The 13,727-nt window shown below is 51.9% G+C and overlaps 1 long non-coding RNA gene across 1 annotated transcript; it reads right to left on the reverse strand.

Annotated features, from left to right (window-relative positions):
- Positions 1 to 1,828: 1,828 nt before the first annotated feature.
- LOC141570382 (uncharacterized) lies at positions 1,829 to 6,005 on the reverse strand. The gene is made up of 2 exons (XR_012494386.2): positions 5,786 to 6,005; positions 1,829 to 2,133 (listed from the first exon to the last, which is right to left on the reverse strand). It is a non-coding gene; the product is annotated as an uncharacterized LOC141570382 (long non-coding RNA).
- Between the last annotated feature and the right edge of the window lie 7,722 nt (positions 6,006 to 13,727).

Below are 13,727 nucleotides of genomic sequence, written 5' to 3' on the forward strand. Positions count from 1 at the left end.
TTTCAATCTTGGTTGTGGAGGGCGCAGCTCAGCTCCAGCTCCAGTTGCCGTTAGTTGCGGGGGCACAGCCCACCATCCCTAGTGGGACTCGAGGAATTGAACTGGCAACCTTGTGGTTGAGAGCCCACTGGCCCATGTGGGAATCGAACCAGCAGCCTTTGGCGTTAGGAGCACTGAGCTCCAACCGCCTGAACCACCGGGCCGGCCCCTTTCAGGACTTTATAAGGCTGAATAATATTCCATTGTATCTATATACTACATTTTGTTTATTCATTCATCCATCAGCGGACATTTGGATTGGTTCCACTTTTTGGCTATTGTGAATAGTGCTGCTATCTATGAACGAGTCTCTGCTTTCAATTCTTTAGGGCATATACCCAGAAGTAGGTTATATGTAATTCTATGTTTAGTTTTTTGAGGAACCACCATGCTGTTTTCCACAGTAGCCATATCATTGTAATTCCCACCAGCAATGCACAAAGATCCCAATTTCTCTGCGTCCTTGGCAACACTTGTTATTTTCTGTTTTTTAAAAAAATAATAGTCATCCTAATCGGTGTAAAGTGATGTCTCATTTTGGTATTGATTTGCATTTCCCTGATAATTAGTGATGCTAAACATCTTTTGTGTGCTTACTGGCCATTTGTCTCCCTGGGTGGAGGACTCTCCCTTATACTCAATCTTATCACCACCTGTCACATTGCTCATCCACTTGTGTGTTTTTTCTCTTCACACCCTAGACCTTGAGCTGCATGAAAGTGAGGACTTGGCTCACGGCTGTATTCCCAGTTCCAGCACATAGTTGGTGCTCAGTAAATATTTGTTGATTGGCTATCTAAATGCTTCCCTTTTGCCTAGCTTCACCAGCCAAAATTTGGTCTGTTTACATTCTGCCATTTGTATTAAAGGAACAATAGTGCCTTGAATAAACCTTTCCAAAGTAGACGCAGACTCAGTGTCTGATTCAGAGCCCTGCACCTGGAGTGGATTCATGTTCTCCCATTCCTCCCATAGCCAGACCCACTTGCCTTCAACCTGTCACTAAATTTGGCGTTGCCCACCTCCACTTTCTCCTCCCCTACCAACCCCTGCATGCCCCACTGGCCTTTAATTTGCGGTAGCACCTTTTTTGATTTCCCTGTCCAGGGCAAGTTTCCTTTCCAGGTGCCCACCCATCCTGGTGCCCACCTCGCCCTTCCAGGGGGCTCATGCTCAGAGGCAAGAAAGGGAAAGGCCTTGTGATGAGACACCTGGCCAGGCCAGGCTGATGTCTTCACTCGCTAGAGCTCCCACGCCCACAGAGCAGCTTATAGGGAGTCGCCTGGACCACAGAACTCACCCTGCCCTTTCTTATTCTTCCCTGTCTCTGCCGCGCTCTCTCTGGACCATCCTGTATCTGAAACATGAACTCCGTGAAGGCAGGGCGGGGTCGTGCCTGTCTCCAGATAGCCCACACTAGCACAGAGGAGGCAGGAATCATTGCTTGATGAATTGAGTTGTCTGGTTTTCTGTCTGTCACCAAGCTGTTCTCTGTCCTCCCCTTCCACTTTTCCCCCTTTCTACCCCCAGGTCTACTCTGCTCCCTTTTCCTCTGGCTCTGCCCTGTCTCTTTCCTTTTATCTCTTTGTATGATGTGATGGAGACACACACCTTGGGGGCACTTGGCCTTGAAGTCCTAGCCCCTCTCTTCTAGTGCTTCTCAAAGTGTTTCCTTGACCCTTTGTATCAGAACCACCTTGAGTGCTTGTTAAATGTGACGGTATCTGCACTCTCTCCAGACCTGTTCTAAAGCTATCTGTTGCTGCATAACAAATACTCCAAAACGTAATGACTCAAAGCAATAACCATTTTATTATAGATCACAAGTTCGTGGGTCAGAAATTTGAGTAGGGTTTGGCTAGGTGATTCTTCTGCTCCACGAGGCATTAAATGTGGTCACTTGGTGGTTTCAGTTGATGGATGAGCTGTGGATTGGAAGGTTCAAGACACCTTCATTCACACGTCTTGGGCCCAGGTGGGGCTGGCTGGAGGGCTGGGCTCAGTTTGACTTCACTCCTTCTCCAGGTCGTCTCAGGCCTCTCCATGTGCTGTTTCCAACAGACCATCAGACTTCTCACGTGGCAGCTCAGGGTTCTGGGAGCAAGTGTTCCAAAAAGAGGAGAAAGAGAACCTGCCAAGCTCTTAAGACCTGAGCTCAGAAGGCATGACATTACTTTACCCATTTTCTATTTTGTCAAAGCAGTTACAGAGCCCACTGCATTTAAAATCATGCCCTCTCACTCATATTCAAAGGTGGGAGACATAGATCCCCCCTCTTGGTGGCCATCTTTAATTTGCCATATCTACCAAGTCCTACGCTTTGGAATAGACCCACTATCATTGTCCTGAGCTTGAGAACGGATGCTGTGGCCCTCATCTGCCTGAGAGCTCGTGCTCCTCGTGCCCCGGGCTGTTCCCTTGCCCAAAGCCCAGATTTGCTGCTGGTTGTGTGGATTTGGAAAGCCTCACTGAGCCTCTGTTTCCTCATCTGTAAGACGAGGCTAATAATACCTGTCTCTGAGGGTTGTATTCCTTTTCTAATTACTATGGGTCTGCTCATTGCCATAGCCTACAGTGAATTAATGATGCAGATGAAAGGCCAGGGATGTCCTGCTGCCTTTTACTGGGTCCCTCCCTTAATCTGATACCATAACTGTTCACTCTTTGCCCCGGCCAAACCCATCAGTGTTTCTCTGCTGTCGTCCTTTCTTTCCCCACTCCCGTCCCTGTTGCCCTGGTGCTCCCTCAGTGCCCAGCACTCTGCTGGGTCTACACTGCATTCATGAATCTCTGTGCCTCTTTCTCTCTGTGCCTCTCTGCCTGGCCTACCCCAGGCTTCTTCCTCTCCATTTCCTAGCCCTGCTCCCAGCCTCTCTCTCTCTCTCTCTCTCTCTCTCTCTCTCTCTCTCTCTCTCTCTCTGCAGAGAAATTGAGGAGTCCCTTGTGGCAGACGGGCAGGGCTGACCTTGAAGCAGATCTTTAATAAAAAATGAGCAGAGGCGGCAGCCTCCCCCACTCGCCTCCTCCTTCCTGTCTCTTGCTTTCTTCTCTACTTGTAAATCCATCATAAGGGACCATTGCTCTGGGTTAAGCATTGCCCTCGTTAGGGTCCTTTTGGAGAGTGCAGATCCCTGGGAGGTGGTAGTGGGAAAGAAGGAAACTTTTGCTGGGACCAGAGGAAGAGGTGGAAGGGGGGAGAGGGCCATACTTTTCTGTCTTAGGGTTTTACATGGGACTTCTCCTCCCCTACCAAGGCCTCACAACTGTCCCAATAGTTCAGTCCCCAACCTGGCCCAAGGCTATCCTGGGCTGGGGTTGGGGGACTGTCATGAGCAGCCTAAGCCTTATCCACTCCGGGGACTTGGAATCAAATCCCCCACAGATGCAAGTGTCCCTGAGCCTGGGCCCAGGAGTGAGAATGACCCCCTTTGAACACGGTTATATCCCGTGATTATGTTCATCCTCATTACCTCTAATTCTCACAATAGGCCTGTGGCTGGGCATCATTGTCTCATCTCACAGGTGAGGATGCTGAAGACCGGAGAGATTCAGAGTTGCCCATAGCCATCCAGTCCATAGGTGACATGAGCAGTGACTCAAACCACCTGTCTGACCAAAGCCAGGCTTGTCCCCTGAATCACTGGCCTCAAAACTGTGCACAGTCTCATTTCTCTTCCTGGGTCCTGGCCCTTGCCCTCACCAGGGCACACCTGGAGCTAGAACTCACTCAGGTCCTTGAATGTTGTCCCTGTGGGAAGGACCTACCTCCTAGAACCAGGTTGTCAATTCCCTGGCTCTTCCCTGGACATTTTGGCACCCCAGAGCCTGTACCCCTGAGAGCTGGCCACATGGTGGGTGTGTGACTCTGGCTGGAGCAGTTATTCTGCACCTTTGGCTTTGACTAGGTCTTATAGGTGTATCGGATGTGTGTGCACAGAAGAGTGGATATTTGTGTAAAGGGCTTGGGGGAAATGAGTGAATGAATTTGCAAGTGAATGAATGAGTGAGAAGTCACTCAAAGGGATAAGTAAATGAGGCATTGCGTCAGTGAACGCTGCCCACCAGGCAAAGTAGAGGCAGGAGCAAAGAGGTTGTATCCTCTCTGGGCTTTCCCTCCCCATGAAGCCCACTGTGACAGAAGTCCACCCAACGTTCATGCTTCCCTTCCAGAAGCATGTCAATAGGATGTGAATGCCCATGCAAGGACTATATCTCCTAACATTCCTTGCATGTAGATAGACCATGTGACTATTCTCACGAATGGAATGCAGACAGAGTGATATTTTCCTGGAAGAGGCACCTAAGAAGCAGGTGTGCCCTCTCTGGCCTCTCTTCCCCCATCTGCTGACAGGATGCTCAAGACTCCAAGGCCCTGGGGAGCGGGGAGGGAGCCACAAGATGGAAGGAGCCTGGGCCCCTGTATCATCACGTGGAGGAGAGCTGCTTGCTGACCAAGAACATCAGTGTAAGGTTATTAGAAAATGAGAAATAATAATAAGTAGTAATAAGCTACTGAAATTTTAGTGTCTTCGTTATAGCAGATTGTATTGCCTTGACACACTTACAGAAGCTAATTATTCCTTGTCAAGCTATGGAATTTAGCCCCAAAACACTCAAGCAGGGGCTGTGGAGACTCAACAGACATCTGTGACAAGAGCCAGCCAGTCCCTCATCCTTTGCTTGCAAGCCGGGGCAGGGGGGTGAGGGGGTGGAGAGGTGGGGACAGATAGCATAAGCTCACAGCTTTCTCCTTACCTCTCACATTCAAGGAGGGGTTAACATTGCTGCTGGGTTGGGGAAGGGACTCAGGTGTTGGGGTTAAAATGACTATTTGGATAAAACTAGTCTGTAGTGTTAGAAGTCAGGATAGTGTTTATCCTTGGGGGGTGGTGACTAGAAGGGGTACAGAAAGGCTGGTAATGTGTTTCTTGATCCGGATGCTGGGTACACACGTGTGTTCAGTTTGAGAAAATTAATTGAGCTGTATATGAATTATTTTAACACTCTTTGTATGCATATCGTATTTCAAGAAAAAAAATTTAATGCTCAGGAGAGGGAGGATTAGGATGAGGAGAGAAAACACATGAAAAAAGATGGGATAGAAACAAGTGGAGAATGTCAGCAGAGGGACAAAGGAGGGGTGTGGTCAGGGCAGAGGGCAGCCCTGCTCCTTTATCCATCACTGCGGCCTGGGATGTGTGCTTCCTCTCTTTCCTTGACAGGCCACCACAGGCCATCACCCACCACCCATCACCCCTCCATCACTGCTGGGCACCTTCTGTGTCCAGGTCCAGGAAACATTCAGGCTGTCTCCCTGGGCAGGGATCTGGCCTGGGAACCCTCATCCCCAAGGAGTGTGCAGCAAACTGTCCTCGGACGCCTGAGCACCATGTTCAGACCAGGACAGGGCACTGGTTTGAGTGGGGGAGGAGGGAATGGGTGGGGACGGGCGCAGAGATGGCAGCTGAGGCTGTCTTGGAGGGTGTGACCTAGTTTTATCTCCAGCATCCATCTGCCAGCAGAATAGATTCCAGTCGCCTGAACCCACTGCACATAAGCGCATGGCACACACACGCACCAGACTCACGCACAGCTCACAGGTGCCTCACATACATGCCACCTGCAGGCCCCCGCGCTCCTTCATGCCCTATGCACATGTCTCACAGACACATCCCGATCACGCCCCATACCCCTGCCTAATGTGCACACCCAACACACATGCCCCATACACATTCCACATACATACCTCATTGTCATTCTTACATGCTGTTAGTCGGTCTGACTCCTGCCAACCCTGTGAATGAGTGACGTCCACAGGGTCCTGTCCTCAGCAGCCCTGCTCAGCTCCTGTAGACTCACGCCCATGGCTTTTTTAATGGAATCAATCCATCTTATATTTGCTCTTCCTCTTTTCCTGCTGCCTTCCATTTTCCCCAGCATTTTTTCTTTTCCAAAGAACCCTGCCTTCTCATGATGAGCCCAAAATAGGACAGCTTTAGTTTTGTCATTTTTGCCTCCAGCGACGTTTCAGGCTTAATTTGCTCTAGGACCCACGCCATAGCCACTCATCCACGTACATACACTCATGAACATATCTACACCTCCTCTGCACCTGTATGACCCAAACTTCAGACACACACATCACATCAAGCAACTCCTGACATACACAGCACCCCCCACATCAATATGGGCCCCACCAATGTGCATCCGTGCACAAATACATGCACCGACACATCAGACCGTGGGACAGACATGGCTAGAGGAGCACACACTCAGTGATCCAGATCCCCAGGTACCCAGAGGCAGGCGTGGATCAACTGAGGGTCCCCTCTTGGGGTTCTAACCTGGGCCCAGCTCTTCTATGAGGCCTTTCCTGCCTGGCCAGTGGCCCAGGAGGAGCCCCCTCTGAGCAGCAGAAGTCCAGTGTACATGAAAGGACAGAAAACTCATGTCCCTGCAGGGATCTGCCAGAACCCTGGGCCCTGCCCCAGCTGGGGCGGCAGGCTGAGTGAGCTGGAGGCAGAGCCACGTGGGAGCCCTGCGGAGCTCCAGGGTCCTGGCCTGCACCAACCCCAGCCTGCCCACTCCGGCGGCTGTATTTTGGGGAGAGATGGATGATTTGGAGCAGGCTGTCAGTGTGGGACAGGGAGAGAGCTGGGCTCCCTGGAAAAGGCCTGCACGTGTGTGCGGGTATAAATATGGTGTATAGATTTCACACTGAAAAGCCTCCCAATGCACTGACGGCAGCAGGGTCTCTTTCTTCTCCCTTGGTCCTGCTTTAATTACTCCTCCAGGGACGCTGGCAGCTGAATTTACTTCCTAAGCCCCAGCAGCTTGCTCAGCTCAGACAAAGCCGGTGCTCATGCTGGCCCAGGCCTGCGGGGGGAGCAGTGAGGCCCTGTGCATCTGCTGGGCCTGCGGCTGCCCCTGCCCCTCGGGTGATCTCTGCTTCTTCACCTCTGGTCCTGTGCAGTCCAGCCAGAGCCCTCCTCTCAGCAGCCCCGGCCTCAGACCGGGAGCCTCCCTGTGAGCCCAGGAGGACCCTGACCGCCTCGTGAAGAAAATCAAGGCAAAGTTGCCATTTATTGAGCGCCTACTGTGTGTTGTGGGCCTTGGATACTTAATCTCAGCAAGCCTGGCAATGGGCTTTATCATTTCCATTTTGCTAGTGAGGAAATTGAGGCCCAGAGAAGTTCAGTAATTTGCTCAAGGCTACACAGCCTTGGAGGGTTGTGGGGGGCAGTGGGGAGGTCCGGAGTGAGGTGACCTCTTGTTGGCCTTCAGCAGTCTCACCTTCTAGGCTGTCCTTATGGATCACTCCAGCCCTGCTGGATTCTTCCTTCTGGAAGGTTCTGTTGCACTGGGATGCATGGAGTCAAATTTATAAAGCAGCCTGGTATCACTGACACGTGGGCAGTTTGTATTCTGTCTCCACATTTTGCTCCTTTGCATACCTTCTGTAATGCCACTTAGCTCTTTCTTTCAATCAGCTCGTGTTTGTACTCAGCCTGTATGAGCAGTGCTGCCCAGGATGACAGGCCTGACGTGCTGTTTCTAACACTTAGACACACATCACAATAAATGTGCCTACATCATGTCAGGGCCCCTTGGAGATGTCTGGCCTGGCACCCGCACTGGCCCTGGCCTCTGCCTCGCTGCCGGGACTCTCCAGTGTGAGGTCAGCGCCCCTTCCTGGGGCCTCTCCCACAGCTGCTTGGACAGCCCCTGCCCTCCAACAGGCTGGCACGACCCTGCTTCTCCCCTGAGGAAAGTGCCCAGGGCTAGTGTCAGGTTTCAGGGAGGACTCAGGTCCCACCACCAATCACTGCAGGCAAAGTCACTTGACTTAAGTCTCAGTAGGTGCCTGGGACTGGGTCGCTGCCCCCCAAAAGTGGGTAAAGCTGCACTGGGCTCCTAGTGAGATGGGGCTGGCTGGACAGTCCCTCTCTGCTTTCCCGTTTGTAACAGAGGCCTCCTCACAGACACACTGGGAGACGGCAGCTATGGAATGTTCTGGGCGAGGACAAGATCCTCTGTGATGCAAACAGGCTCTTCATACACTAACATCACATACCACATACACATCCCACACACAGCACACCACACACATACATACACTACATACTGCACACACCACATACTCCCCCCCCCCCACACACACACACAAAATCACCTCAGCTCATGAAAGGAGCATTTCCGATCACCCCTACCCCAGCCCCATCAGCCCACCGGCCTCTGTCCTTGGCAGGAGGGGAGTTAACCTAATTACTGGCCTGCAGTCTGCCTAGCACGAGGCTCTCAGCCTGGCTGGGAGAATATTAACACCCGCAGAAGCCCAGGAGGGAGAGAGTAGGGCGGAGAGGAGTTATTTTTAGGTAACGGAGGCGGGGTTTGCAGTGGAGCTGGGCTGGTGGCTTAGGCAGGAGGGGGCTCCAGAGTGATGGAGGGCTCAGGTCCGTGGGACAAGGCAGCCTGGCTGTGGCCTCTCCAAGAGCCCAGGGCAGCCTGAGGCTCCCGGAAGGGAGGGACAGGCTGAGAGAATGGAAGAGGGACTTGCCAAGACTTCCTACCAGATCTTTCCTGTGACTGGCTGAGTTGCCAGCTGGGGCGAATGTGAAATGACTCTAAACTGGGGAGAGGGCTCTGTGTGATCTGACAGCTCCTCTCCCACACCTGCAGAGGGGACAGACAGACAGACACACACACACACAGGGTGGGACAGCAAGGTGGTGCTTCTTTGTCAGGCCTCTGAGAGTAGCTGGGCAGTGGCAGGGGCTATGACTTTCTCAGGGCCTGTCAGTCACTCTGAATGGCTGGTCCCCTCCATGCAGGCCCCTGATCTGGGGTCAATGCCCTCTCCCATCCCTTATGAAGTGCTACCAAGATGCTGCCTCCCAGCAGAGGGCACGGCAGGGCATCCTCCCACCCCCTCCAGAAGCACGTAAGACATCAGAGCATGGTGAACCAGAAACTCAAGAAATCCAAGGGTCTGGTTTCAAGAGACAGAATCAACCCACTTGCAGGGAGGGTCTGCCCAGCGGTGGAGGGAGCTACTGGAAGACAGGAGGTGCCTGAGACACAGACCTGCACAGGCTGCAGTCACCTTGCTGAAGGGGGAAAGCTCTGCAGCTAGACTGCCTGGGTTAGAATCCCACTCACTTTACCTGCTGTGTGACCTTGGACAAGTTACTTAACCTCTCTGGGCATCAATTTTCTTGGCTCTAGAATGGAGATGTTAGTTGTATCCACCTTAGAGGGTTGTGATGAGGATTAAAGGGAATATGCCCGCAAAACATCTTGGAGGGGTGTACTAGTTTTCTGTGGCTGCTACAATAATTACTACAAATTTTATGGCTTAAAAACAACACAAATTTATTATTATCTAACAGTTTTGGAGGTCAGAAGTTCTAAAATCAAGGTGTCAGCAGTGCTGCTTTCCTTCTGGAGGCTCTAGGGGAGAATGTGTTTCCTTGCCTGCCTTTCTAGAGGCCACCTGCACTCCTCTGCCCCTGGCCTCTCCCTCCCTCTTCAAGGCTCCAGGTGTAACATCTCCAAATCTCTCTCTCTGACTTGCTTCCGTTATCACATCTCCTCTGATTTTGACCTTCTTGCCTCCCTTTTGTAAGGACCATCGTGATCACATCACGCCCACCCAGGTCATCCAGGAGAATCTCCCCATCTTAATTAAAGTCTTTCACTTTATCACATCCTCAAAGTCCCCTCTGCCTTGGAAGGTAACATATTCCCAGGTCCGAGGGATTAGGATGTGGACATCTATGGGGGCCATTATTTTACCTCCCACAAGGACGCTTGGGAAGTAGGGAGCGCTCAGCAGACCTGAGAGAGAAAAGAAGTGCTCACGGCCTGGGGAGGGTTTCCCAGCCCCACAGCTGGGGATGCTTTAGTCAATAGGGGTTTGCAGGGGCTGCTGGGGAAAGTTGGCTGTGTTTTAGGCAAAAGTGACATCAGGATAAGGCATTATAACAAATCCCTGTGCTCAGCTCTTTACAGTTTGTAAAGGGCTTTTTATGATCTCATAGATGAAGAAACTGAGACTCACGAAGTGAATGACGCTTCACCTAAGGTCACTCAGGTATAAATGGTAGAGTCAGGAATTGATTCCAGGACTATTTGACTCCCAGTTTAGAGGGTCTTCACCCCACCCCCTAGGTGCCTCTGCCCACCACAGCTGATAAATGCATGATGGGATAGAGGCCAGAAAGGGGGTGGGCACAGCCCCTGAGAAGTACGCAGGGCACTGGGCTTGGGGTCCAGGCGCCAAAGCTCCCATCCTGCACCGTTTCAGTCAAGCTGTGTGAGCACAGGAAGGTCACCCCATCCGTAAAAGGGGCAGTAACGGGTGGTGGCTGTGTTAAATGACAAGACCTCTGCATCAGCACAGGGAGTGGTGCTAGAGTGTGGGGTTAGCTCAGTAACATGCTTTGGAAAGATACATATGTGATTTTTAATTTCACAAGCAACACTCATTGTGCAGTCTGACCGCTATCAGGAGGGAGTTCTCATGGTGCGATGTTCAACTATACAAAGTGTATTTATTTCGTGGGGCGGCTGTAACAACGCACCGCAAATTGAGTGTCTCACGGTCTGGAGGCCGGAAGTCTAAGGTGAAGGCCCCACAGAGCTGGTTTCTTCTGAGGCCACCAGGAGGAATCTGTCCCAGGCCCTGCCCCTGGCTCCTGGTGGTTTGTGGGCAAACTTGGGTGGTCCTAGGCTGGCAGACGCATCACCCATCTCTGCCTTCATCTTTACATGACGTTCTCCTTGCGTGCATGGCTGCGTCCAAATGTCCCCTTTTTATAAGGACACCAGTCATTTTGGATTAGGGACCCACCCTACTCTAGTGTGATCTCATCTTAACTAATTACATCAGCAACGATCCCATTTCCAAATTAGGTCACATTCTGAGGTGCTGGTTAGGACTTCAACAAACGAATTTTTAGGGATACAATTCAACTCATAACACAAAATATATAGAGTAAAAAGCTGAGAGCACCCTACATACAGCACACATTCCAAAGGCAACTCCCTTTCCCATCCTACAAATTCTAGAATACATTCTAGCATAGACACCAACTGGTGTGTATTCCTTCAAGACCTTTTTCTATGCATTCACATTAAAATACAAACAGGTTTTTGGGAGGTTGTGTGTGTGTGTTTTACCATACATGGAGTCATATACACGTTTGTTTGCACTTAATAGGTTGTGGAGAGCCTTCTGTGTCAGCTCAGTGCTTTATTAGCTTTGGTCTTGGGGAGAGAGATGGGGTAGGTGAACCAGCGGGGAAACCACCCAGCACCTGGACCCTCCCTCTGGCTGAAGCATGGCTGGAGGGTCAATAATTTGAGGCTGTGCTGGGGTGGGGAGATTGTTCCTCTTGTTGATGAAAGAAAATACAAACCTATAGAAAAATTTTATAAGTTTATTTGAGCCAAATCTCAGGACGTGCCTAGAAGCAAGATCTCAACGGACTGAGAAAATGCTCCGGAGAATGGCAATTATGCATTTTAGAATCAAAGGAGAGAAAGTAAGGAAGGTTCCATGAAATCCATTGGTGGCAGATTAAGAAGGTAGGAGAAAGCAAAGTGGGGAAATCTCTGGGATTGGATAAAAAGTAAAATGAAGAGTTCCTTCTTTTACACTGGTGGGTATGGGATAGTTAACAGTTAACATTTGCAGTAAATAGAGATGGTGTGTGGGCAACATGATAACGCGGGGTTTCGTGCTTGTGCCCTGGTGCTGTGGCTGTGCCTGTGAGGGTGCTGCAAAAGGAAATGAAACACTGATGTATGTTATCCTAGATGCATAAGAACAATGGGCAGGGCTCACTTAAGGTAGAGACTGACCTTTGCTAAGGAAGCTGGAGGCCTGGGACAACCTACCCACCGTGACGTGCTTTCAGTTAGGAATTTATGATCAGACCATCCTGGGTGGATACTTTCTGTCACTGAGCTGGTCAGGCCTGCCATGTAGTCCCCTGGGCTGGTCAGAACTGCCATGTAGCCCCCTGGGCTGGTCAGATCTGCCATGTAGCCCCCTGGGCTGGTCAGATCTTCCATGTAGCCCCCTGGGCTGGTCAGATCTGCCATGTAGCCCCCTGGGCTGGTCAGATCTGCCATGTAGCCCCCTGGGCTGGTCAGATCTGCCATGTAGCCCCCTGGGCTGGTCAGATCTTCCATGTAGCCCCCTGGGCTGGTCAGATCTGCCATGTAGCCCCCTGGGCTGGTCAGATCTGCCATGTAGCCCCCTGGGCTGGTCAGGCCTGCCATGTAGTCCCCTGGGCTGGTCAGATCTGCCATGTAGCCCCCTGGGCTGGTCAGATCTGCCATGTAGCCCCCTGGGCTGGTCAGATCTGCCATGTAGCCCCCTGGGCTGGTCAGATCTGCCATGTAGCCCCCTGGGCTGGTCAGATCTGCCATGTAGCCCCCTGGGCTCGTCAGATCTGCCATGTAGTCCCCTGGGCTGGTCAGATCTGCCATGTAGCCCCCTGGGCTGGTCAGGCCTGCCATGTAGCTCCTCTTTCATTCACACCTGCAGAAGGGGCCCTGCTCCACCATGGTATTAAATATTTAACCACCAGGAACACTTTGGCACTGGCTAATCAGGTTTTAGAGACCGATGCTGCGGGCATTACTCCTTTACCATGGGGAGGGCCGGGGGTCCCAGGGAGGGACCGGCAGCCTGGGGCAGCAGCTGTTGATTAGTTGGTTCAGGTATTTGTTTCACAACCAGACCAGCTGTACTGGTACAGGCCAGTCAAAGATCAACGCCCCTGGCCCTACTTTCGGCACCTGGTTCTGGGTTATCCTACTGGACTTCATGAGGGGATTTAACTCAGCATCCAGAAGAGGAGGAAAAAAGAACCCTTTTCTGGTAGGTCAGCTCCCCTGCTTCTGGAAGTTGCCTCCTTAGTGAGTCCACAGGCCCAGGATGGCAGGCAGGGGAGGCGGTGGGCGGCCTCTGAAAGTGGGTGAATTGAGATTGTCTGCAGCTGTCAGAAAGCCGTCCTCTGGAACTCAGCGCTGCAAGCGCGAGGAGGCCCTCGCAGAGTCTGACGGAGCAGCAGCTGCAGACGCCCTCGCCCTCGTGGCTGCAGGCCTCTGGTCCGGGCCTTTCCCTCCTGGCCACCCTGGGTGTGGATTACCTAATCCCCACCCCACTGGGGTGCTGGAAGTTGTGGCCTGCCTTGCTGTTTACACAGGAAGGAGTCCAAGGTTCCTGGTTAACAGAAGTGGGAAGTTATCCTCCACGCTGCTCTGCCAACTCATCCTGGAGGACACAGCCTTGAGTCTCTTGGGCAAGGCTAATGGGGGTCTGTGTGTGTGTATCTTCCCAGATCTACTCCCCCAGGGGACACCCTGCACTGATATTGTCGCTAGGCCCTCCTTCCGCACCTGGGAGCCCGTTTCCACAGCCCTCCTTGGACTCACTCCCACCTGAATTATCCCTGCCTGAAGGTGGCTGCCCCGTTCATCTGGGTGAGCAGAGCCCACACAGGGCAGGGAGCCAGATTTGGCCCTGGAAGGCTAATCCTCACCCAACTACCTGACCTAGACAGTCCCAAGGAGCGGCTTTGTGGCACGAGCCTCTGGCTCCCTCTCCAGGCTATTTGGAAGAACTGCAGCAAAGATCCCTCCTGGGAGAGGTCAGGGTCATTCTAGGTTAAGCC

The sequence above is a fragment of the Rhinolophus sinicus genome, chromosome 3, assembly GCF_057876585.1.
Source record: "Rhinolophus sinicus isolate RSI-liver-muscle chromosome 3, RSI-T2T, whole genome shotgun sequence".
In the NCBI taxonomy this organism is placed as follows: Eukaryota; Metazoa; Chordata; class Mammalia; order Chiroptera; family Rhinolophidae; genus Rhinolophus; species Rhinolophus sinicus.